The following is a 26710-nucleotide window of genomic DNA, read 5'->3' as shown; positions in this document are numbered from 1 at the left end:
CGCAGGGCCCGGCAGGACTGAGGTCATTGTTGGCAGGTGCCCCACACCTGCAGGGGGCAGTGACTGACATGAGGCAGGAGCGCCTTATGTCAACCTTGATGGCGTCATTCATTTGAGATCAAATTCCAGTTAATGCTATTGTATTTACACACATCGCACACTGCTGCTGAGGGATGCGTGGGCACCTTTCCCTTGTGCCGTCCAGGAAGGGCTAATGATTGGAAGGAAAACGTCAGCCTTTCTCAAGCAGCAAAATAACAGCACCTTCTGTTTCCCCTGAATCCACATGAGTGTGGTGCTGTGGAAGAGGTCGCTGGCTGGTGTTGAGGGTGCCTCCGTGCCAGGGAGCACTCAAAGCTACAGACATTCACCTGTGAATGGTCATGGACCTGACCGGCTGTTTTCTCTGCATTTCTCCCCTGGCTAAAGATGCGTGGCTGGGTAAAGTGATTCTCAGACTTGACCTCTTGCTGCCCTGCTCCCACCCTGGAATGGAGCAGGTGCCAGATGGACACGGCTGCAGGTGCTGTGGGAGGTGAGTCGTGCAGCCACAGGGGAAAACGTTTCAGGATCCAGTGTCCGTCCTTCAAAGTTGCTTCTAACAAGGAAACTGCTGCCTAATCACCGGTACCTGTCAAATTGGAATCTCAGGTATGAAAATTTCCCAAGGACCCACCTAATCCAGGTTCCTTTCCCTAAAGCAAATAGGGGGGCAAATATAGTCAAAGCCTCACACCATTCCCTTAAGTTTTTTAAACCAAGACTCCTCTAATCAGCTCAATATAAAAAGAATGATTTTCAGAAAACTTCCTATTAATTCAAAAGTTAGAGCAGGTAGATCCCCAGTGACTGGCACGAATTAGCTGTCCGTTAACCATTATAGAAATGCAACTGAAAATCATGATTAAAAAGGGGGATTGTGTCACTTAACTCAATGTCCACCAGTTATATCTATGTTGCAAAAAAAATAGGATTTCATCCTTTTTTATGGCTGAATAGTATTCCACTGGGTATACAGACCACATGTTTTTTGTTCATTCATCTGTTGCATGGTAGGGTGACTATAGTTAATAATATTGTGTTGTACGTTTCAAAATAACTAGAAGAGAGGATTTTGGATATTCACGCCACAAAGATATAATAAATGTTTGAGATGATGCATAAGCTAATTATCCTGATTGATCATTACACAACATTTGCATAGATTGAAGCATCACACTGTACCCCATAAATAAGTACAATGATTATGTGTCAATTAAAAATAAAATAGAGCTTAAAGAAGAAGAGGGCTGGAGCGCAGTGGTGTGCACAGGTGGTCTGCCCGGGCCACAGTGCTGATGGCATTCCCCGGGCCCTCCCAGACTCTGAGAGTGAATGCCGGCTCATTGGATCTGCAGCCAACACACCGTGGCCCTTACTGATTTTTGTTGCAACACCCATTCAGTCACTGAAGCATTCACTCATTCATTGATTCAAATAGCCATCGTATATATTAAACTTCCCTTTTTTGTGCAAGTTCAATTTGACTTCTGGCCTCTAGACTAGACCATTGCTCAGCAGCCTGGAGACCCTGTTCCATTCTTTGGAAACGTTTAATGAACATTTATTTAACAAATATTTGATGAAACCATACCAAGATCTCATTTTTCATCTATCAGATACAAATTTAAACACATGAAACATATTCTGTTTGCTCACACATTGCTTATGGCAAAATGGCACAACCACCATGGAGTGAATGAGGCAGGTTCTTGGAAAATCCCATGCCCTGTTTCTAAGAATCTGTTTCGAAGATAGACTGGCAAAAATAAAAGTGCCATAGGCATGGCTTATTTGTCACACTATCTGTAACAGCAAAACACTAAAAGCAGAACAAAAAGCCAAAACAAAGAACCCACACCTGTAAACCACCCTCATATCCATCAGGAGGGGACGTGTGAAGATGCTGTATTTATTCACACATTGGACACAGTGGAGGATGCCCAATCTGCTGCCATTTACACGAGAGGGGAGGCAGCTATGCAGACCGATGCAGATATATTTGTTTTATACTAAAAACCCAGTGAAAGAATTAAACCATAACGTAGAATTTCAAGGTGATTACTTACAGGGGGTGGTGGAAATAGGGTAGAGAGGTCGAAAGCAGAAGCTGGACTTCTCTCAGAACACCCTGCTGTGTAGACAGGGCTGGGAACGGGCGAGGTTTCCGGAGGCCCCACTCATTCTCAGGCCAGCAGGGACACAGCCTGCGAGCCCAGCCGCGCCTCCTCAAATCAAAAACTAAATCCGTTATTTGACCTTGGAACTATGTAAAGATTGTGCATAATTATCAAACATGATTAAGTTTTAAAAGTCCTAAAAATCAAAAGCAAAGTGAAACAGATGAACATGTGTACGTATTGAGTTAGTCACCACCACACACAGAGAGAAGGCCTTTTCCAGTGACTTTAACAGTCAGTAATTTAACTGTGGCATCCCTACTGGGATATATTCTAAGGACAAAAAGAATTGCAACAGAATCTTAAACAGTGTCTTTAAGTGATCATATTGTTGGTGGTAGTGTAGGTACTACATCTCCGAGGTTCTGTGTGTGTGTGTGTGTGAATGAGTGTTTTACTTTTAGAGATGCGTACCATAAAGTTGATGGATGAAACAATACTGTGTGAGGTTTTATTTAAAATAACACAGGAGGCTTTGGAGCAGAATTAGGTAGGAGTCGAAGGAGGCGGCTATAAGATGGTAATTATGACGCTGGGTGATGAGTATGCGTGAATTTTTTTGTACTTTTCTCTCTACTTTTGGTCATGCCTGCTTTTTCTGTAATAAACATTAAAGACACTTGTTGAGGGTCATCCTGTCCGAGTGCTGGTCTGGGATGCAAGGCTTTTATTTCAACCAGCGTTTCTGACTCTAGACTCACACGGCGTAAATGTCTCCGCCTCACACCCATGCCCAGCCGTGCTGTCTGCGTGGTGCCTCTGTGTACACTGGGGGTCCCTGCACTCAACCCCACAGGCTCACGCCCGCCACTGCCCACCTCAGGCGCCCAAGAACCTGCCCAGATCACCCACTGTAAGCAACAGGAACCGAGCTAGTAGCATCACTTTCTTCCTTATCAAGTAACTAATCAGCAGCCGTGGCACTGCTAGGAACTTAGCACAATGTCAAGCCCAGCCGGAGAACTAATCGAGGTGTGGCCCTGACTGTCTCTGCGTGAGTAAGCAGTGGCCAGGCTCCCAGACCTTCTCCTAGGCCATCCGTGCGCTTCCTTGTAAAATCCAGTTTTACCAAAAATCCCTGCAAAGTCAGTTTAGCAAGGACTCCACCCTCGATGTCTGAGATGTCTCCTGGGCCTCCTCTGCCTCCACCATTCCCAGTGATATCAGCACTCCGCCTGCCCCCTGACTGCACCCCAACTGCTCCCCGCCTGCACCCCGCCTGCCCCATGCCTGCACCCCACCTGCCCCCTGCCTGCACCCCACCTGCACCCCACCTGCCCCATGCCTGCACCCCACCTGCCCCCTGCCTGCACCCCGCCTGCCCCCTGCCTGCACCCCACCTGCACCCTGCCTGCCCACTGCCTGCCCACTGCCTGCACTCCTCCTGTCCCCTGCCTGCCCCCTGACTGTATCCCAACTGCCCCTGCCTGCACCCCGCCTGCACCTCACCTGTCCCCTGCCTGCACCTCACCTGCACCCCACCCACACCCCGCCTGCCCCCTGCCTGCACCCTGCCTGCCCCCTGCCTGCACCCCACCTGCACCCTGCCTGCCTTCCACAGGAACCCCACTAGGTCTCCTTCATCTCCGACGCTCCCTCTTAGTCATCTTCCAGATGCTGCAGGGGCCCCGGCTCTGGGGTCTTCCCACCAATACTGCTTCTCCCCGTGCTGTTCTTTGGAGTCAGCTTAGTGCGTCCCTGTGTTCTCAGACCAGGGCCTCCCGGGTACATCATTCAGCAACTGGCTCAGTTAAAACAAGAAAGGAGAAGCTGCCATGGGCTCCCTCACTCAGGGCCATCCATTCTCATGCACAGACGAGACAGGGGATGCCCCCGGGAGCCCGTGGAAGGTGGCAACGCCAGGCCTTGGAGAGGCAAGAGGCCGGACTCGACCCCAGAGGCGGGGACCCGGACTCTGGACTGGACTGAGGTCTGGCTGAAATAGGGAAGAGGCAAGAGCACCTCTCCACAGGACGTGCCCACCCATCCCATGTCAGTTTACCATCGCCACGGCAACACCAGGACCACTCCCAAGTTACCATTCTTCTTCTAGACATTTCTGCGTAATCTGCCCCTAATTTGCAGTCATTAAAAGCCCCACTTTAGGGTCTGCCTGCCCTGCGCCCCCGCGACCCATATGCACTCTGGACCCTGAAATTTACCCAAAGGTAAATACTTATGACATCAAAACTGGATGGATCTCCTACACCATGTTATATATTAGGGGGAACCATAGTGAGTAACCACCACATTTTAGAGCAGAGGAAGCGGAACCTAAATTTAAATAAGTTAAGGAGACGTAGGAGGTGCTGTAACAAACTGAGTGACTTCCACAGCAGCGTTTGATTCTCTCCAAGCTCCGGAGGCCCCCCAAGTGCAAGACCAGGGTGTGGGCACGACCCGCTCCTGTGGGGCCTCCGAGGGTCTGTCCCAGCCTCTCCCAGCTCCCGGCTCCTCCGAGGGTCTGTCCCAGCCTCTCCCAGCTCCCGGCTCCTGTGGGGCCTCCGAGGGTCTGTCCCAGTCTCTCCCAGCTCCCGGCTCCTCCGAGGGTCTGCCCCAGCCTCCCCCAGCTCCCAGCTCCTGTGGGGCCTCCAAGGGTCCACCCCAGCCTCTCCCAGCTCCTGGAGCTGCCTGCTGTCCTTGGTGGTCCCTGGCTCGTAGCTGCACCCCTGCAACCTCTGCCTCCCACATCACATGGTTTTCTCCTCTGTGTCCAATTTCCTCTTTGTATGAATTCACCAGTTATATTGAATTAGGGCCCATCCTACTCCACTATGACCGCATCTCCATGAATCACCTCTGCAGCAATCCTATGCCCAAATACACTTCCCGCCTTATCCCCAGGTTCTGCATTTATGGATGCAACCAGCTGCAGATCGAACATACTAACAACAATAAAAATAATACAGATAAAAAATTAACACAACGCAACAACTATTTACACATCACGTACACTGTATTAGGTACTGTAAGTAATCCAGAGCTGATTTAAAGCACACAGGAGGAGGCGCACAGGTTATATGGAAAACCATGCCATTCTATACAAGGGACTTGGGCATCCATGGGTTTACACCTGAGGGGTTCCTTGAACCAGTCTCCCTCGAGTGCCAGGGAAGAACTGTGAAGCCTCATTCTGAGCTGCCTGGGCTCGGACTTCAACTGTGAATTTTAGAGGGACGCAGTCCAGCCTGGGAAAGGAAGTTACAGATGGAGACGCCACCGGGAGGTGTTCGGCGAAGCTGGGATGGGAATTAAGCTGCAGAGTGTAACATTTCTTTGGGTGAGGGCGCCAGACAAGAACCTCTGAATTGGCACGCAGGGCTGTCGGTGTCGGTGAGACTTACACGTTTATAGTGAGAATTCTTCCCAGAAAGGGTGACCAATAACACTGAAAAAAATAACATAACCATGGCTTTCCTTGGAGTATTTAAAAATATTCTTTGTCCATTTACGATGACCCGGAATTTCACACCATCTGCTGGACGTGAAATGAAACCCAGAAAGTGAAAGGGGAAGAGACGACGGTCTGCAGGCTTCAGGGCCCAGCCGCGGGCCCAGGTCCATGTGGCTGCCGCCTTCCTCTTCCGTGCTGTGCGTAGCCTCCTCTTCCCTGACCGCTACCCCGCACCCCCTCTCATTTCCTCCCTACTTTCCATGGGGTCTCACTTTATTTGGATGACTTTCTGGGGAAGTTGGGTGGGTACCCAAAAACAGAGGCATTTTCAGCATGGAAAAAGCCCTTAAAACTAACACTTCAGTTCATTTGAATAAAAAAATCCCCAAAGATATCAAAGGCTCTGAAATGATATCATCTACCTAAATATGACGCTTAGAAAATCTGTGGGGATGATGCCTAGAAGCCCTCTAGAAACGCCGCTGTGGACAAGGGCACCCCAACTGTACTGGTGAAAAGTCAGCACAAAAGTAGATTAACGAGCAAGAGAGTGAGGAATTAATGCCTTTCTTGCTATGTTTCACAGCACACTTAATTGCCCTTCAAATTCTTCCTTCACAGCCATCAGTCTGTAAGCTGGATCTGGGAGGCTTTATTTCTGGAGACTTCTGCTTTCTTTGGAAGGCAGGCTCAAACCTGATCCTCTATACAACCGTCCCGAGTTAAATCTGGCCAGTCTGAAAAGCCAGCCATGCTGGCGAGTGCATGAAAATCCTGCTTCAAAGGCAGAGAGCCGGGCTCCACGTGACATTCCACACCTTCCTCAGGGCGGCTTCTCCTTCTCCCTGGCCTCGTACCCTAGAACTTAAAGTATAATAAAAAAAATAAAAAATAAAAAAGGAAGAAAACATGCATCATCAAGGAAAGAAACATCTAGTTTGTCTAATTCTATTGTTTATCTTTATTTTTCTATTTTTCTCTGTCCCTGAATTTTAAAACTTGTTTTCCCGTGTATAGATAGCAGCTCTGAACACTGAAATTCTGAGATTCTGTTGAGAAAGATAACCAGTAAAAAAACCAACAAGAAGCTTCAGTAGCAAAATGTTAAGGGTGCATTTTTCGGTTTCATTCAGTATTTCTAGTCTCTTTAACAGTAAGCCTAAGAAATTACCTCCTGCAATAGAAGTAGCATTGATAAAAAAATAATGTTTGCAACTTCTCCTGAGTTTGAAGAAGTACAAGAAAATTTAATGTGGATGAATACAATTCCTGAATCTTTTTTTAAAAAGAAAACTGTTCATGATGATATATTTGCAAAACCTTCCAAAAATGAGTTTTGTTAGAGAATAATACACTCCTGTACTCTGTGTTTTAAGTTTCATAAAACAAGGCATAAAATTTTAAAGATTATTTTAGAGGTTTTCCGGAAAATATGCGAGATAATTGCCTTTCTCCTACGCAAAACTAAGCTCACCGCCTTGTGCTTTTTGTGACAAATTATAAGTAATAGAACAAAGCCTTCAAAACTGCCATTGTAGCAGAAGAGCGTTTGGAACAAGAACGGAGACTATGGGTGGGAATAGTGGTTTTAGTTTTAAAACTATTTACACACAGAAATTTTATTAAAATCTGCTTTTTTCTCATACAAAATAAAAGTGTGAACCGGCAATCTGTCAGGTGCGTCCTGCTCCGCCAGCAGGCATCTGGAAGAAATCACCTCGCCTTTCGTCACTCAATTCCTCTCTAAATTGTACCTGTAAGCAGACTAGAATTATGCTGTTTATTGGCAACACAAAGAGTGCTCGGCGGAAACAGAACTTGCCCGCAGCAGCCACTTTCCGTAAGGAAGCTCGGCGGATCTTCCAGCCACTCCTGGTGCAGAGTGCATGTCGATCACCCATTATCTGTCCCACAGACACGGGGGACATGATTATTCTCCTGAGGAACCCAGGGCCATGGCTGCATTCTTATTTTTAAAGTAAAGTGACTTACAGTTAATTTTTTAAAACACCTTTTTATTTTAAGGGGAGAAAAGGACATTTTGCTCTCACAACAGAGAGTGACCTTTTGTTGTCTGAAAGCTCTGTATTAAATCATCTGAAGCTCCTATTTATTTATTAATTTGGGGATTGTCATTGGTACTGTTCTGCCTTGACAAGGATTTTTTAAAATTAGTATTCCAAATAAATGAACGCAAACACACGAATTAGTTATTTGAACTTAAAACATGTGTTCTTATGAAGTAGAAACTTCACAAAATAAATTCACACTGTGTTGCAGTTTCTCTTTTCCAAACTTCAGTGTTACCAAATGTTGTTTTCCTCAGGTTATTTTCGGAAACGCTTTTCATTATTCTAGGAAACCTGATGAGCTTGTGTGTTCCGGCACTTCCTCGGGGGGATGGTGAGGGCGGCCTCAAGGTGCTTAGAGGATGAGAGAGACCCCCTTCCCTCTGGGGGTGCACTTTCTCAGGTTGGACAGATAGTTCATTCATGGCTCTTAATACTTCCTTGAACTTTCTTTATTGCAAATCAGATGCGACTGCTGAACGAATCTCGACTCCCGCTGGAAGGCTTGGTGCCTCATTCCTTTGAAACAACAGGTCACTTCTCAACTATGATTTGGCTTTAACCTGAAACGATCTTTGTGCATTGTGAAGACTTGCTTCCCGCCGGACTTCCAGCTCTGATTTCCCCTCCGCAGAGCAGGGTTCAGCGCATAGCCACTTTCTTCCCACACACACAAGAAAATGAAACACACTTCTGAGCTCAGGAAAAGCACCCTTCCTGCCCTTGTGTGGACGATTCGGGAGCAGAACCTATTGTCTCGGTTTGCAAAGCACAAAGGAGGTCACCGATGGATCGCATCAGGGTGGAGGTGTGCCCCAGATGAGGTCAGAATATTTGCAGCAGAAGAATGGCAGCTCTCCCTGGCCAGGAGCGGGCCTGCCGCTTCTGTGCTCCTGACTCCTCCCCACATTCTTCTGGTCCCGTTCCCACAGACAGACAGGGCGCGGGAGGTCAGAGTGGACGGAACAAAGGGGACCCCCTGCGGCGAGGCCTTGCTGGGCTGTCAGCACCAGTAATTCATGAGCGCACCTTTCATCTCCATGAGGATCCGTGAGGGGTTAAACAGAGACCCATTTTACAGCTGACAAGATTGAAGGGGCTAAGGAGCGGGAGGGAGGCAAAACACCCTCAAATTTATAGTATTCCAGCCACCTGCTAAAAATAGATCCGTGCAGGTTCTCCTTTCATTTCTCCCCACATAATGGGATCTGTGTTTCAGAGGCAGCATAATAAACAGGCAATGCACGGTCCGGGGGTATTTACACATTGTGTGGTTGGAGAAGGAGAGAGGAAGAACCGGTGGAAACAGAAAAAAATGATGCAAAACGGCAGCTCCAGCTCCTGGAGGGCACGGGGCTTTGGACAGCTCACCCACAGCTTGGAGGCCAGCTGCACATCTGAGCCTCGCCACAGCCAAGCAGAAAGGAAGACCTTACAAAGCACGAATGTGGAAATGGAGTGCGCACTGCAACATCTGACAGCGTGCACGTGTGTGCGTGTGTTAGTTGTGTGTGTGCGTGTGCCGTGTCGACAGGAGGAAGAGCAGTACACAGGGAAGGAGCCACATGTGGCTTTTGAGAGATTTCATTTGTAACAGGGCTTCCCCAGCGACTCCTAATGTCTGTTCTGAAACCATCAAATGAGTTTAACACACGTTTTAACTGATGAAGGACATTATGTCTCCAAAATAATTCCATCGAATTTTATTTTAATCAATAGGGCCATCACCTTCTGTGAGGGGGATTTTCTCAGTATTTCTGGGTGGTGTTTTAAAGGAAGTTGAAGAAGGTGGTCTCCCAGTGCAGCAACATTTGTAAAAGAAAGGAAGCCACAGGGCATAGTGTGTGCATGTGTGTTTGTGTGTGCACACATGTGTGCCCATTTGTGCATGCATGTGTATGTGTGCACTAGTGCATGCCCATGTGTGTGCTGTGCATATGCAGGTGTGCACTTATGTGTGTGTGTGTTGTGCATGCACATGTATGTTGCCTTGTGGGGGCACATGCGATTGTGTGCATGCATGCGTGTTTGTGCTTGTGCATATATGTGTGTGCACATGTGTATGTGTGTGCTTGTGTGTTGTGCATGCACATGCATGTATGTATGGGTGCACATGTGTGTTTGTGTGCATATATGTACATGTGCTTGTGTGCATGTATGCATGTGCATATGTGTGTGTGTGCTTATGTACATGTGTCTGTGTTTGTGTGTGTTTTAGCTGTTAGTTTAACCCAGGGCAGGGTGGAGGTCCCCTCACTCACACGTAGATTTGGACTTGCCCTTGGCATGCCCCACGGGGCTGTGCGGAATCCCAATCCTTGGTGTGGTGTGTTCAGCAGCTCCGCGGGTGCTGTCTGGGGGCATGGTCCCCTAAGGAAAGTGTGCTCAGGGCCTGACAGCTCTGTTGCTCACGGGGGCGTTTGTCCATCACTGACTCCGAATTTGCTGAGTTTTCAGAGCAGCTGCACAGCCCTGGCAGGCGCTTCCCCAGGACGTCGCCGCTCCCCTGAGCCTCAGGACTTCACTGCACAATGCCCCTGTTTTCTGCCTGCTACGTCTTCACGTTGGGGACACTGCTGATAAAACGACAGAGGACAAGCATTGTGCTTCCTGTCTTCTTGGCAGAAAGGACTGGACAAGGAGGCCAGCAGGAGGGACCCACTTGCTCTTCCTGCTGGCAGTGATTTCTCTCAAGTGCGCGGATCTTCACCCATTCCGTTCCCAGAGGCCTCTCTGCGATCCCTTCCATGGGAGCCCACTCCTGCTCAGCCTGCATAGCTACTTCCATTTCTTCTGGAAGGCCCCACAGCCTTCGCGAAGCGACACTAGGCACACAGTGGGCTTTTTGGTGTGGATACACAGGCATGTGTTAAGGATGCTTGGTCAGCAGGGAAGCTAAGGAAAAAGTTGAGCAGAGATATTTGGGACGGAAGCTCTAGGATGAATGGCGACCCCCACACCCGGCTCTGCCACGGGGTCCTTGGGGCCAGGTGGGCCCGGCTCCAGCAGGGCAGGCCCCTCGGGTCCTTTGTGCTGCAGCAAAGCTCCTGCCTGCAGTGGAGGCTGTGGGAGGTGGCACCTTCTCCACACCGCCCCACCCCTTTGTCATCCATGGAATCCTCGCTGGTTGCTTAGAGAGGAGGATTTTTAGGGGTGAGTGCCCAGGGCTCAGATGTGGGAGCTGCGGAGTGAAGATCAAAGGCACCCCTGTGGTCCGCGCATCCCGTGTGAGTGGCGGCCGGTGGACAGCCAGCCTGTGAGTGGAAGCCCTGCCTCTGTGTCCCTTCGCAGTTCAGAGTCTCGAGGACCGCCCGAGACCCAGGCTAATGCTGCTGAGGCCAGGGAGCTTTGAGGACAGTGTGTTTCCAGCAGCTCAGCTTTCCCTGTGCCAGGTGGGATGGGGGAATGGAGATGGACGTGCTGGGTGGGTGAGGGACAGCAATCCGGACAAGCCCCCACTTCACCCTTCAGTGTCCCCTCCAGAAGCCAAGCCAACTGTCACTAAGACGCCACTGCGTCACACGCCCAGCTTGCGGAGGTGCCACCTGGCTGCGGATTTGAGCAATGTGACGGTCCTCTGGACACTGGAGCATGGCACACCACGGTGGTCTCCGCTTGCCCCTTCCCCTTCATGCCGACGCAAAGAAACGCATCTCTGCATAGACACCCCTCCTTAGAAGCATCCAGAGCTCCTGAGCACTGGCTCACGCTCCCCTGGCCTGGCATCTGCAGCTGAGCTCATCCACCAAGACCCTCAGGGACTCATGGTCCCTTTGGGGCAGCCCCTCGCCAGAAGCCTGCCCTGGGTCTCTTTCACGGCGGCTGTCTGGGACACTTCATTGGTGGCAGAGATTCTCAGGAAGAACATTTGTGACCCAACCACCAAATGAGAGGGGTGCTGGCCACTGCAGACCTGGGAGGAAGGGCTCTGGCTTGCAGAGGTGTCTGTGCCAGTTCACCCCTCAGAGGTGAAGAACTTGGTGCCACCCTGCCTTGGCTGAGAGGGCAGAGAAGGGCCTGAATGATGCCACAGGTCTCCAGCAGGGAGATCATCTCCCTTGCCCCGTGTCCCTCCCGTGGGCCCAAACAAATGACAGGCCCAGCTTCCAATGTGCACACAGGCTGTGGGGTGGCCAACTGCCCCGGGATGGCCTCTGTTTCCCCCTCGGTGTGGTGACGGTGGAGAAGGCCTTTCACTTGCGGGCAGAGCCCGGGAGTCAGCAGAGGAGACTGACTTTAAAGGCCCCTTGTGTGTTCCCAGCTGTGTGACTGTGGGCAGTCCCTGAGATGGGGGATTTGTTTGTTCATCTGCACAGTGGGACCCGATTGCCAGTGGAAGCCTGGGCAGGCTGTGGGAAGAGCTCAGTACCTGGTGTCCTGGCATCAATGGACATTGGGTGGCATGAGGTGAACGGACAGGCACTGGATCCTTTCCTGTTAACCTCGTTTCAGAGGGAGGATGAAACGGGACCCGGCATGAAGGCCTTGAAGTCGGAAATGGACATGAAGGAAAACAGCCTGAAGGTAGCCGGAGGCGCTTAATAACGCTGCCCGGGACTGGTCCGGCAGCCATCCTGGGTAGGTGGGCCGTTTAAGATGTGGCCAGGGGACAGAATATTAACACCTCATGTTGGTAAGCACTGGGCGCCTTTGTTTTCTGTGTTTTTAAACCCATGACCATTTTGAAACATAGGCTTAGTGGGCAAGTAGCTTGTCCCTGTTTTACAGATGGGGAAACTGAGGCCCAAGGGACCGTGCTCACTGCTACCAGTTAATGGCAGAATAGAATGAGAGCTGGTTTTCTGCTGTGCAACCTTCAGAGCCAGACTCCTCCATCAAACCTAGGGGGAGACACATTCCCCTGGGATAAAAATCAGTACAATAAGTTTTTATTGTATGATATTTAAGGTGAAATAAAGTTGAAATAATGTTGAAGCAAAATTGAGCATGAGTCAATTCTTTTAATTGAAAGACATTTAAAATACATCACAGTTGTATGGTTCTTTAAGAAACACTGGGATGAATCTTTTGTAAAGTGGCAAACCCTTTTGTCACGCGAACAGTCACTCTTAATGTGTCTCGATGTGTAGATTTCATTTTTTCAAATATCGCGTTTCTTGAAGCAGGTCACGCCTTTACGAAGGGTCTGGAAGGGAGAGGATTTGACAGTGGGGCACCTGCATTTACAGGCTTTGCATCAATTACAAATCTTGCAAATAAAATAAATCTCCTTAAAAAAATAAGAATAACATTTGTAGCAATTTTTCTCTCCAATTTTCTTTCTTGGCATTTCAGTACGTTTATCGCTTGATCTCTATGAATCATAAATCACCCCATAATCACACAAAATGCCCCCAGGATATGTCTCCCTCAGCAGTAACCCTCTCCCTTAATGACAGCAGCCAATTGTTGATTGTGTATTTGATCCGAGAGACACACCTCACCCAAAGGTTTTCAAAGAGCCAAGACGAAGGGCCAGCCTGGAGGTGGCTTCCCGCCCTGGCTCTGGTGGGCACCCTGGAGCTGGCGGCTGTGGTGAGGGCGGAGGCGTGTGTGGGCCCAGTCAACCCAGCCTGGCCCCGAAACTGTAGGGCCTCAAGTGCGCTGCAGGCTCCTGCTAACTTAAAACAAATATGGTACTTACTTCCCAGATGACCTTTCACAATGGGATTCGAGAAAGTCAGCGGAGTTTTATTTGAGAATGGTTTTAATCAATTTGGAAATTGATTTTGTTGGTTTGATGTCAAGCTGTCATTTTTCAGAGACCCGAGTCTTATCTATCCGCCTGAGGCTTTGTGGCAAACCCATTCCACAATAAAAGCAGCATTGGCCACCTGAGGAAGTGGGAGGAAGAATTGTGAGGCTTTATCTTCTCCTCTTTTTATGTCGATAAGTAACGTAGGGTCCTAAAGTCCCTCGTGGAGTCTTCGAAACCCAGCTCCTTGTGGTTAAACAAGATCCAGGAGCAGTCCTTAGTGTCCCTCTCCAGTGGTCGCTGCCTCTGCTGCGTGAAAGTGACATGATGAGGTCCTAGGATTTCACAGGTAAAGGGAATTCGGGTCAAACACCCCATTTTACAGGTAGAGAAATTGAGGCCTAGATGGGGAATGACATGAATTTCTAAGCTGCTAAATGATGGAGAAAAGGTTAAATGGCCTCAGACTCCTAGAACTACAGTTATGCCCTCTCCTTCCGAGGCATTCCTGCTGGTGACCTTAGACCTTGGGGAGGCTTGACAACAACCAAGCAGCAATGCCGCCCAGTCAGCAGCTGCAGACAGCAATGCCACCCTAGTCACCAGCTCCAGACAGCAATGCCACCCTAGTCACCAGCTCCAGACAGCAATGCCACCCTAGTCACCAGCTCCAGACAGCAATGCCACCCTAATCACCAGCTCCAGACAGCAATGCCACCCAGTCACCAGCTCCAGACAGCAATGCCACCCAGTCACCAGCTCCAGACAGCAATGCCACCCAGTCACCAGCTCCAGACAGCAATGTCACCCCAGTCAGCAGCTCCAGACAGCAATGCCACCCCAGTCACCAGCTCCAGACAGCAATGCCACCCCAGTCACCAGCTCCAGACAGCAATGCCACCCAGTCACCAGCTCCAGACAGCAATGCCACCCAGTCACCAGCTCCAGGCAGCAATGCCACCCTAGTCATCAGTTCTGAGCAGCAATGCCACCCAGTCATCAGCTCCAGGCAGCAATGCCACCCAGTCATCAGTTCCAGACAGCAATGCCACCCAGTCACCAGCTCCAGACAGCAATGTCACCCAGTCACCAGCTCCAGGCAGCAATGCCACCCAGTCACCAGCTCCAGACAGCAATGTCACCCAGTCATCAGTTCCAGACAGCAATGCCACCCAGTCACCAGCTCCAGACAGCAATGTCACCCAGTCAGCAGCTCCAGGCAGCAATGCCACCCAGTCATCAGCTCTAGACAGCAATGCCACCCAGTCACCAGCTCGAGACAGCAATGCCCACCCAGTCACCAGCTCCAGGCAGCAATGTCACCCAGTCACCAGCTCTGAGCAGCAATGCCACCCAGTCATCAGCTCTGAAGCAGCCCCCCTAGCTACAAACTGTGTCATTAAACTCTAACTCGTCAGTTCTCTGATGTGACCTGGGTGCCTGGAACTGTAGTATTCATGGTACTATTTACCATATGATACTGGCAGAGGGGTTGACGGACAAGACAGATAGAGCAATGGCTGGGACGGATCGTGGATCTATCACAGTCTCCAACAGGGACACAGTCTCCCGGAGCAGCCACGGGGCGGCTGGGTCTGGACTGCCCTCCCTGCTTCTTGCCAGTGTGCCCAGGCCCCGCACACCTGGCTGACAGGAGCCATCCTGCTGGCGGAACATGGTGGCCGGGGGGCTGCCCCAGCCTCTGGCAGTATGGGAAGCAGTGGGGGGCCGGCCTGTGCTATAGTCTGAATGTAGGTGCCTCTCAAATGCGTACAGTGAAACCTAAGCCCCGTGTGATGTTAACAGGTGGGGCCTTCTGAGAGGAGGCTGAGTGATGCGGGCTCCTCCCTTGTGAACAGGATCCGCGCCTTATAATGGAGGCTGAAGGGCATGCCCAGCCCCTTTTCTTCTCCCACCCCCTCCCCACGTGAGGATGCAGCCCAGAGGTGCCATCTTGGAAGCAGAGGCTGGGTCCTCACCGGCTGGGAACCAGCTGGTGTCTTCATCGTGGACTTTCCGGCCTCCAGAACGATAAGAAATAAATTTCTATTGTTTATAAATTACCAATTCAAAGGCATTTTGTGATAGAAACATGAATAGACTGGGACATCTGGGCTTCCTTTGTCACACCTGGTCAAAGCTGCCTGGTCAAGCTATGAATGCTGTCTCCAGCTCTCCCTTGAATCTGGAGACTGGCCTGTTTTATGTTTTCATCAGCCTCTGCCCGAATCCCTCATGAGACCTCCATCCAGAACCTGTACGGAGAAAGAATGAGGATGCTTTAAGGATCCTGTGTGACTTCTGGTGAAACAAGTGTACTAGTTCACAGTAGGGCTAACAGGTCACTTGATGCTTGGACCTGTGTGGCTTCCTGCTGAAGCAAGTGTACTAGGTCACATCAGAGCTAACAGGCCACTTGCATGCTTGGATGTCTTCCTCAGAACATCCTTGAATGCTCTTTCAAAAGCATCTCCCCCTACCCCTTTGTCTTTCTCTCTGTCTCTGACTTTGCACATGAGTGTCCAAGCTCTCTCGGTGAGTAACAATGCCTGGAGATATTTGAGATCAACCATTCGTGCCTTGACCATGCCTGTAGTCAAGGCGGTGGGGCTGTGTGGGGCTGTGTGTGGCTGCATGACATGAGGGAGCTGGGGCTGGGGCTGGGGCTGGGGCTGGGTCTGAGGGCATCGGGCTGCTGGGATCTTGCCTCTAGATCCTGAGCATGCCAATGTCCATTCTTATTCAGCTCGTGTTAGTCAGGTGAGGACTGGGTAGCATCAAGAAAGTGTAGCCTGGAGTTTGAAACAGAACATGATGAAACTCTTCTCCCTGTTAGGATTTTATTTTATTTTATTTTATTGTACTCGAAGATCTCAAGCCAGGCAGTCACACAGTACATTGTTCGGTTTATTGACGTTTCCTTCATCAGCACCCTGACAGGAAAAAGACGACTTGATTTCCATTTGTTTTCCTTGCCAAAATAATGAAGACTGTGATGAGTGTTTGTTTAATATGCACCCCCCACTTTTTTTGGAAGAGAAGAGCAAAGAAAGATCAAGGGAGGAGGAGCACCCATTACCTTCATGGAACAGGAGGGGCGCGTGCATAATAGATGCGGCAGCCATGGGAACAGGAACTAGGGCACCCGGGAACCAGGGGACCAGAGAACCAGGGCACCAGGGAACCAGGGGACCAGAGAACCAGGGAACCAGAGAACCGGGGAACCAGGGAACCAAGGAACCAGGGAACCAGGAAACCAGAGAACCAGGGAACCAGGAAACCAGGGAACCAGGAAACAGTGAAACAGGAAACCAGGGAACCAGAGAACTAGGGGAACCAGGAAACCAGGGCAACGGGGAACCAGGGCACCAGAGAACCAGGGCACCAGGGTATCAGGGAACCAGAGAACCAGGGGAACCAGGAAACCAGGGCACCAGGGAACCAGGGAACCAGAGAACCAGGGAACCAGGGAACCAGGGAACCAGGAAACCAGAAAACCAGGGGAACCAGGAAACCAGGGACCCAGGGAACAAGGGACCCAGAGAACCAGGGAACCAGGGGGACCAGGGAACCGGGAAACAGGGTGCTGAGGAGGCAGGAGCAGGGAGGAGGGAGGGAGAGAGGGAGAGAGGGCGTAAGGGAGGGAGGAGGAAGGAATGAAGAGAGAGAGGAAGGCAGGGAAGAGAGGGAAAGAGGGAGACAAGGAAGAAAGAAAGAAAGGAGGGAAGAAAAGTAAAGAAAGAAGGAAGGAAGGTAGGGAAAGAGGGAGGGAGGAAGGAAAGAGAGAAAGAAGGAAGGGATGGAGGGAGGGAGGAAGGAAGGAAAAAAGGAAGGAAGGAAGGGAGGTGAGGGAGGAGGAAGGAATAAAGAGAAAGGAAGCCAGGGAATGAGGGGAGACGGAGGGAGGGAGAAAGGAAGAAAGAAGGACAGGAAAGAGTGAGGGAGAGAGGAAGGAAGGAAGGGAAGAAGGGAAGGAAGGAAGGAAGAGGGGAAGGAGGGGGAGGAGGGAGGAATGAAGAGAGAGAGGAAGGCAGTGAAGGAGGGGAGAGAGGGAGGAAGGGAGAAAGGAAAGAAGGAAGGAAGGAAAAAAGGAAGGGAAAGAGGAAGGGATAGAGGAAGGAAAGAAGGAAGGAAGGAAGGAAGGAAGGGCAATTGGTACTAACTTCTTGTAGTGCCCAGGCACTCTTCCCCTAGTGGGCAGGGCAGAGAGACTGTGAAAGGTGGAGATGAAGGAGAGTCATCATTTCACTCTTGAGAAAGGACGGAGCAGTCTGTGTGGAAGAGATGAGATCTGGGATAAATTGGAAAAGGTGTCAAAAAATTAGGAGGGAAGAAATATTTCCAGCAAGTCTGCTACCACACTCCTCAAATTCAACTAAGAGTGGTGATTTAATGTAAGATTTATATTTTTATTAACTGGTGCTTTGTTTTCATGTTGATATTAGAAGTGCCTGTCTTCTGAATTACTTTTTATTTTTAGGGAGGAGAAATTTATTTTGCATTTTCCGGGTTCTTGGGAGCTGCTTCAGCACTCTAGAGTCTTTATGGATAAGATCCTGGGTCGCTGGCACCTGAGTGAATTAGTAGTGGGTTCCCTGATCTTCCCTCAGGTCAGAAAAGCTCTGCATCCAGCCCTATTAGCAGGGGCAGAAACAGACGCCAGGAGACACTGCCCACCTCCTGGGAATCGGAATCAGCCTTCACAGCACCAGGAGCCTGGGGTGGGCCGCTGTTTCTGTAAGGTTTTAAAAAGTCAGAGAGCACAGAGTTCTTCCGGAGCCTATTCTGACTCCTCCTGAGTTTTGTTCACGTGAGATAATATCCTCCTGGGAAGAAATCTTGATGGAAAGCCAAGGCCCCCCTGCTGGCTGCAAGAAACCGAATTCGGCCTTTTCGGCGTGCACCCGGACACGGCGCTGGGATGAAGGCGCCCAGTTCATGCCCAGCCAGGGCCCGCAGGGGCAATGGGGTGAGCGCAGAAACGCTGGCATGGGTGTGGGTTTGGGGAGGCGGCAGGAGGCTTACTCTGGGGTTCTCTGTATCTGTGCTGGCCACACAGATGCGCTGTGTCCGCTGAGATGTCGTCTCTCGGACAGCGGTCTGGCGCCGCCGAGCACCAACGAGCCAACGAGGAAGGACACGAGTCTCAGGTGCTTCCTTCCGAGTGTGGGTCGCTTTCTTATTTCAGCCAAAACAGAACTTCACGTTGGAAAATAACACTAATTCGGGCTGTATCCAACCGGCACGCGCAGCTAGGAAAGGCTTCCTTCCGCGGGGGCTTCACTGGTTTTCCTGATGTGCAAGCCACCTGCAAATGTGTAGAGCCCGGACTCTGTGCGACGTGGGTGTGGGACTCCACGTGTGCTGCGTGACGTCTCCGTGTGGCTCCTTGTGGCTCGTGGGCTGGCGGGGCACTGCTTATCGCCCCTTCTGTTTCACTCTGGGCATCGTTCCTGCCCTTGCTCACCAGACCCCCCGGGGGACTTTGCCACTGTTCCCCGCCACCGGCCACCTGCAAAGCCTGGGTCGAAGGTGCTATGTCAGCAAGGCTGGGGCTGCGCGTTCAGCTACAAAGCCCTGAACTGGAAACTGGCTGCTCAGGGCGCAGAGGAGGACGGGAAGTGTCCTGCCAGGGGCCCAGGGCTCTGGGCTGTGGCTTCCATCCCATCGCTGTGTTCTTTCCTGCTTAACTTTTGTAGGTCTGAGCCTCAGTTAGTTTATCTACAAAATGAGGAAGGTTAGGTCACATTATCTGCTAGGACTTATGGAGCAATGATGGGTGTGTTTACAATTTTAAAGTTCAAGGTGCCTGGACTTTATTTTCAGTAATTCGATGGATTTGCTTTTCAAAAATAACTAGCTTTGGTACACCACACTGAACATGCCAGATAGATGAAAAGAAAAAAAATTCTTTTACTGAATGGCTGAGTTTGAGGAAAAATAACAGAATTTATCAGAGTCAGAAACACGTTGAGAAAATAAAGGTATGCGTTTAAACTGGCACTCTTCCCCGAGGTATCTGCTGGCACCCGTGGTCCTGGTCATCTGACTTTCAGCGGACCTCACTCTCGAAGGAGACGGAGCCTGAGGCCTGTGCGGGGCAGCCAGGGCACAGTACCCGAATCAGTGGAACAGAAACTTCTGCCCACTGATGGTGGCCCCAGCCTTGGCTCTGAGAGCAGTGCAAGTAAAGTCTTCCCTCAGAATTCCCAGCCATAAGCCTGTGCTCACGGGCTTTGAGGTCCAAATGTACACTAAATATATGATTGTTAAGAAAGACAAAAATTTAACTTGAAGCATCCCAGAATTGATAGTACTCCTGAGTTCTTGGAATAAACAAAATAAAATCCTCCTTGAAGAAACTCACTTTAAATCCTCAAAGAATTATGAAAGATAAAATACCAAGACACATGGGCTCATAATCAAAACCAAGAAACACACAGGAAATAAGACGTGAGGCAAAAAGTCAACTGCAAAGAACTGAAGATACAGAAAGCATTAGATACAGAACAGAAAAGAAGAATGTTTAACACATTGAAGGAAATACACGAGGATATTAAAAGTCTGAGAAAGCAGCATAAGGTTGTCAAAATTGACCAGGAAGATTTCAAAACCACTCAAAAGCCCTAGAATTTTTAAATATATATATGAAATTAGACTCAACAGAAAGGGTAAGCAGCACATTTGATACAACTGCAGAGAGAATCAAGGAGCTGGAAGATAAAGTTGAAGAAATTATTCAGAATGCAGTTATGGAAGAAAAAAGAGAAAAATAGGAAATAAATATTAAGAGGCTTTAAGGATCAAGTGAGGATGATTGCCACATTTATGATGATAATTACAGAATAGTTACGGGAACAAGTGGAGACAGATGGGGAATTTTCCAGAATAGACAAAGTATATCCATCCTAAGAGCTGGGAAGCTCCCCAGATTATGGATTTCTTATAGATATAGAGAATCAAATTTTAAAATTTATCTGGAAAGTCAAAGAAAATAGAATGGCCAAATCATGTTTGAAAAAGATGAGTAAAGTTGGAGGAATCACACTACTCAATTTTAAGACATTGTAAAGATGTGGTGATGAAGGAAGTATGCTATCACAGAAAGGATGCCGTCACAGAAAGGATGCTGTCACAGAAAGGATACCGTCACCGAAAGGATGCTGTCACAGAAAGGATACCATCACAGAAAGGATACCGTCACAGAAAGGATGCCGTCACAGAAAGGATGCCGTCACAGAAAGGATGCCGTCACAGAAAGGATGCCGTCACAGAAAGGATGCCGTCACAGAAAGGATGCTATCACAGAAAGGATATCTATATGTGCTGTCACAGAAAGGATGCCCACCGGAGAGTCTAGAAATAAACTCACACAAACATGACCATTTGGGTTTTCACACTGTTACAAAGGCAATTCAAAGAAGAAAAGATGTCTTTTCGACAAATTGTGTTGGAACAATTGGATAACCATATGCAAAAAGTTAAATAAAAGGAGCTTTGACTTGACACTCACAGCTTATACAAAACGGAAACAGATCTTAAGACTAAATGTAAAACACAAAACTATAAAATGTTTAGAAAAAAGTGTAGAAGAAATTCTTTGTGACCTGGGATTAGTCAAAGAACTGGTAGATATGACTCCAAAAGCATACTTCATCAATCAAATGAAATAATTATTGGACTTAATCAAAAGTAAAATTTTCTCCTTTGCAAGAGACACTGCTGAGTAGATTTAAAAGGTAACCTATAGACGGAGAGAAAATATTTGCAAGTCACATATCCAATGAAAGACTGTTATCCAGAGTCTATAAAGAACTCTGAAAACTCAACAGTAGGAAATAAGCAACCAGTATAAAAGTAGGCAACAGACGTGTCACCAAAGAGAATATGTGGAAAGCACCTTAGCACGTGAAAAGATATTCAGCATCATTAGTCCTTTCGGGGATGCAACTTAAAGCCACTGCGAGATACAACTGCATGCCTATGAGCAGGCCTGCAATAAAACAGGTTCCAAACACTCAGTGCTGGCAAGGATGGGGAGCATCGGGAGCACTGGTGCGTTACGGATGGAAATAAAAAATGCTACAGATGCCCTGAAGACTGGTCCCTCCTGACAAAGTTAGCCACATGACCTGCAAATCAAAAAGAAATAAACACGATAGAAATGGAAAAAAGACATGAACAAGTGTTTCACAGAAGACATGAATAGAAACATGAATAGCAAAAGGAGAAGAAAAGAAAGAAAGAAAGAAGATAATCTCTTTAGCAATCAGAAAAATATGAATTAACTAACCTTTCTCCTGTTTACAAAGAAAAAAGTGCAGCTTACTGCCAGCGCTCATTTGCTTTTACATAAACACGCTCTTTGAGGCTGAAGCAAATCTGACTGATTTTCAATATGAAAATCAAATAGAAAAACTGTTTTTGGAATTATTTCTAAACAAAACTAACATCAGAATAATCTGAATCATGAGAATCATCTATTTCGGAAGACTTGGATTCATCAAACAAATCTTTGGCCAACAACCGTTTAAGAACAGTGTTAACATCACATGTAGGAATGCTACATTTTCTAGGATTTGACATTGTCAGCAATCAAGAATTATTATATTTTGCAAAGGGAAATACCACTACTAAAAACATAATGGTGGTAAAGGTGTCTTGGGGTAAATGCTGCAACCACAAGTACCACCAGTGAGTATTATTGGGGCAAATGGGAAAAGAGAGATAATAATTCGTAGGTACCTGATTAACAAAATTAAACAACCTGACAATAAACAATGTGAGGATACAGAGTAAGTGGAATTCTCACAACCTCATGTCATGAGAATTCAGTAGTAAAAGTCCCTTTTGAAAGCCACTTGGTATTATCCACTCTACTGGGTTGAATAATGTCCCTCCAAAAAATATGTGTGTCTTAACCCCTAGTAACTATGAATGTGACCTTATTCACAAAAGATTCACAAAAGGATCTTTGCGGATGAGTCAAGTTAAAGATCTTGAGATGAAATCTTCCTGGATTTGGAGTCCTGAATCCAATGACCAGTGCCCTTAGGAGGACAGGACACAGTGACACAAGGAAGAAGCCATGTAAAGATGGAGGCAGAGGTTGCAGTGATGCAGCCACCAGCCAAGGGATGCTTGGAGCCACCAAAAGCTGGAAAAGGCAAGGAAGGATTCTCCTCTGGAGCCTTCAGAGGGAGCACAGCTGCTGACAGCTTAATTTCTGACTCTGTATCCAGAACTGAGAAACAACACATTTCTGTTCTTGGGAGCTACCTACTTTGTGACGATTTGTTATGGCTGCCCCCAGGAAACTACACCTCTACTCACGTTGAAGATTTTTGCATTCCTAATAATACAGTGATTCTACTTTTAGGTAAAGTCCCATTTTGAAGAACACTGACTATTTTTTCTTTTCTTTTTTTTTTTTTAACTGTGTTCCACTGTGTATTGGCTTTGCTATAAAGAACCATCTGAGACTGGGTAATTTATAAAGAAAAGAGGTTTAATTGGCTCATGGTTCTGTGAGCTGTACAGGCTTCGGCTTCTGGGGAGGCCTCAGGAAACTTATCATCATGGTGGAAGGCAAAGGGGAAGCAGGCATGTCTTCACATGTCTAGCAGCAGAGAGAGAGCAAGCGGGTGGGGAGGTGCTACACCCTTTAAACAAGGAGATCTCGGGAGAACTCACTCACTATCACAAGAACAGCAAGGGGGAAGTCCACCCCATGATCCAGTCACCTCCCACCAGTTCCCTCCTCCAACACTGGGAATTAAATTCAACATGAGATTTGGGTGAGGACACAGATCCAAACCATATCACACCGTAAGAAAACATTTCACATTACAATTCAGTACTGAGGTATATACAATGTATTACAAATGCATTGAAGAAAAATTAGAAAACAAATGTCACTCATAATTTTACCATCCAAAGATGACCAGTATTGATGTATTTTCCTATGGTCTTTTGCAGACACGCCCACCTACCCACAGGATGGGTTCCTACATCCCATTCATGACCTGCCTTTGTCCCCTAATAAATTATCGTAAACATTTTCTTACCAATAACATGTCTATGATTGTATTTCATTGTATGGACATTTAAAAAATTTCTTTCTTCATTTTTGCTCTTAAAAATAACTTTGATAAATATCGCACCAATATCTTTTTGAGCTTGTCTTTTTATCCTTACCTTTGTTGACAGATGGTCACAGGACGGCTGCCTCAGCTCCAAACAGCAACATCTGAAGGAGAAAGGTAGGAGACAGGTGCAGACGGAAGCTTTCTCTCTGGGAAGATACTCCTTTTCATCTGGGAAAAAGATTTTCCATAGCATCCCCTGGCCAAGTTTCTCCTACACTTTATGGCAAGAGTTGGGCACACAGGCACACATGGCCTAACCTACTGGCATGGAAAGGGAGCCCCATGGCTGTTTCTGAGCAACCACGGTTTATCCCCTGGCTTGAGGCAGGAACTGGCCTCCTCTGAGGTTGGGGACTTTTCAGCCAGTATCTGAGCAAAACTGAGGCTGCACTAGCAGAGAAGACCTGAGAGAAATGGCTGCTGGGCAGGCAACAACACTGTCTGGGTAGTGGTGCATGACCTGGCGGCTTGCAAGCTCCTTCCTCCCCACTTAGTGGTCTTCACTCAAAGGAAAACATCTTTCCAAGTTTAAATTGTATTAAAGGTCTCCTTCCTCTCTCCTAGTCTACAGTAACGCTCTTACCCAATCCATTCCAAGTTTAAATTGTATGAAAGGTCTCCTTCCTCTGTCCTAGTCTATAGCAACGCTCTTACCCAATCCATTCCAAGTTTAAATTGTATTAAAGGTCTCCTTCCTCTCTCCTAGTCTACAGTAACGCTCTTACCCAATCCATTCCAAGTTTAAATTGTATTAAAGGTCTCCTTCCTCTCTCCCAGTCTATAGCAACGCTCACACCCAATCCTGAGTCCCAGGTGTTTTACCGTTCTCTGGCATGATCAGCCAGCTGCCTGGTAGCCAGCTGGTTACACTGGACCACTTCCATTGTGGACAGGGCAGTGCTTTATTATTACTGGAATTGACACTTACTCCAGATACGGATTTGCCTTCCCTGCATGCAATGCTTCTGCCAAAACGACTATCCGAGGACTTACAGAATGCCTTTCCCACTGTCATGGTATTCTACACAGCATTGCTTTTGACCAAGGAACTCACCTTGTAGGAAAGAAGGGCTGCAATGGGCCCACGCTCACGGATTCCCCAGTCTTACCATGTTCCCACCGTCCTGGAGTGGCTGGCTTCATGGAACAGAGGAATGGCCTTTTGAAGACTCAGTTACCATGCCAGCCAGGTGGCAGCCCCTTGCAGGGCTGGGGCAAGGTTCTTCCCAAGGTGCTTTAAATCTGCATCAGATTTTATGTGGTGCTGTCTCTCCTGGCCGGGATTCACGGGCCCAGGAATCAACGGGGTGGAAATGAGAGTGGCACCACTCAGTGTTACCCCTAGTGACCCACTGGCAACATTTTTGATTCCCAACACCCCTGCTGGCCAACAGGTGTCAGTTCCCAAGGGAGAAATGCTTCCACCAGGAGACACAGCAGTGACTCCATTGAACTGAAAGTGAGGCCTGCCACTTGGCAGCCTTGGACTCCCTGTGCCACAGAACCAGCACGCGAAGATGGGGGTGACTGTACCGGCTGGGGCGACTCTCATGGACAGGCCTCCCTCATTTCTGCTGCAGGACATCCAGGATAAGCCTGGACATCACCCAGACATTCATCTTCTGGGGAAAGGGAGCATGTTTTCAGTTGCGTGCAGCATACTTGTGTTTTGGGCAGCAGTGTGACTTTGCTGCTGTCTTGATCTGGAGACGAGTATAAGACTCAGGCAATGTGGAGGGTGGCAGGTCCAAGAGTAGACTGAGACAGTCAGGCTTGGGAGTCCCCTGGCCAGGCCACCATGCTCGGTTACACGGTGCTGCCGTGAACGTATTCTGTAAATGAGACGAACACCCCCCATTACCCTGTCATAGAGGAGATCATCCTGCATAACCTCGTCGGGGTGGGGAGGCTGACTGGTCAGCAGAAAGGCCTGGAGAGGGGAGCCGAGGTCCCCCTGCAGAGGAGGAAACTCCCGGGAAGGGTCTGATCCTGCCTCAGTTTCCAGCTGCCCAGAAAATCAGACTTACCCACTAGGCCCCAAAACTGTGCAGGACGGGTTCTTCACACTCCCCTCCCCTCTCTCTGTCTCCCTTGAGATATATCTGGATATAGACTTGGTTTTATTTCCCTGGGGAAATCTGATCGATACAGGTACTACATTCGGCATCCAGTCCATGACTCAGGAAGTCAATTCTCCGTCCCTTCTCTCTCCTTCCATCCGAGGCCAAACGCATTCCCTTCACGCTCTTGGAATGTTTTCATGTAAAAAGAGTGCCATATCAGGATTAATAATTTTATGTATATAAACTGGTAATATATAGAGAAAATAACACTTCAGGATCAGATACAGTTGCCTGAACTCTGTGGCTGAGTTAAGCCCCACACTGTATGGCATCTGCCATGCCTCACACCACAGGCCACGTCGGACCTCAGTGCTTTGGTATAGGGGGATGTCCTCTGCCTCCACAGTGAGCCATGGCCCCACCCTAGGTTTCAGAGCAGGGAAATTGCCCTGACAACTAAGCAGCTTCTGACACCCAATTCTGTGGAAGATCCAATCACAGGGATCCTGCCAATTGAGGAATGATGGGAAGTCTCTGCTCCAGGTTACTCGCACCTGGTACAAAACAGATGCTCAGTAGATGGTGGCCATCACACTAGCAGCAGGTGCTGTAGGGCACCAACACCTCAGAGACAGGGGATGGAAAACATATTATGTATTAAGAGCTCACAGATTTTGCAAGACTCTCCTTATCAAATTTCTATTGAAACTGTCAGCATGACTGTTTTAGACCATTTGTGCTGCTATAACCAAATACTATAGACTGGGTAATTTATACACAGTAGAAACTTATTGTCATAGCTCTGGAGGCTGGGAAGTCCAAGATCAAGACACCAGCAGGTTCCAAGTCTGTGAGGACATGGTTTTGTGTTTCCAAGATGGCGCCTTCAATGCTGTGTCCTCACATGACCAAAGGGCTGGGTTGGTGGTCCCTCAAAGTTGTCTGTTAAATTTATTTATTTCTAGCATCGTGGAGTCACCAAGAGAGTGAGGCTGGAGCTCCACCCTCTCTGTGGGTTTGTCGTCACGGGGTACAGCTTTCTCACAGACTGGATCAAAGACTCACCACACTTTAAAAAAAAAAAAAGAGGGAAAGGCAAAAATCAGGCAAAAATTTCAGATA

The 26710-nt window shown here is 48.4% G+C and overlaps 1 long non-coding RNA gene across 1 annotated transcript; it reads right to left on the bottom strand.

The window, feature by feature from the left end:
- Window positions 1–12623: 12623 nt before the first annotated feature.
- Window positions 12624–16532, bottom strand: LOC130540746 (uncharacterized). The gene is made up of 3 exons (XR_008954737.2): window positions 16457–16532; window positions 15508–15632; window positions 12624–13712 (listed from the first exon to the last, which is right to left on the bottom strand). It is a non-coding gene; the product is annotated as an uncharacterized LOC130540746 (long non-coding RNA).
- Window positions 16533–26710: the final 10178 nt, after the last annotated feature.

Source organism: Pan paniscus, chromosome 14, assembly GCF_029289425.2.
Source record: "Pan paniscus chromosome 14, NHGRI_mPanPan1-v2.0_pri, whole genome shotgun sequence".
NCBI lineage: Eukaryota > Metazoa > Chordata > Mammalia > Primates > Hominidae > Pan > Pan paniscus.
The sequence above is the reverse complement of the archived record's forward strand: the minus strand, read 5'-3'. Positions and strand labels throughout refer to the sequence as shown.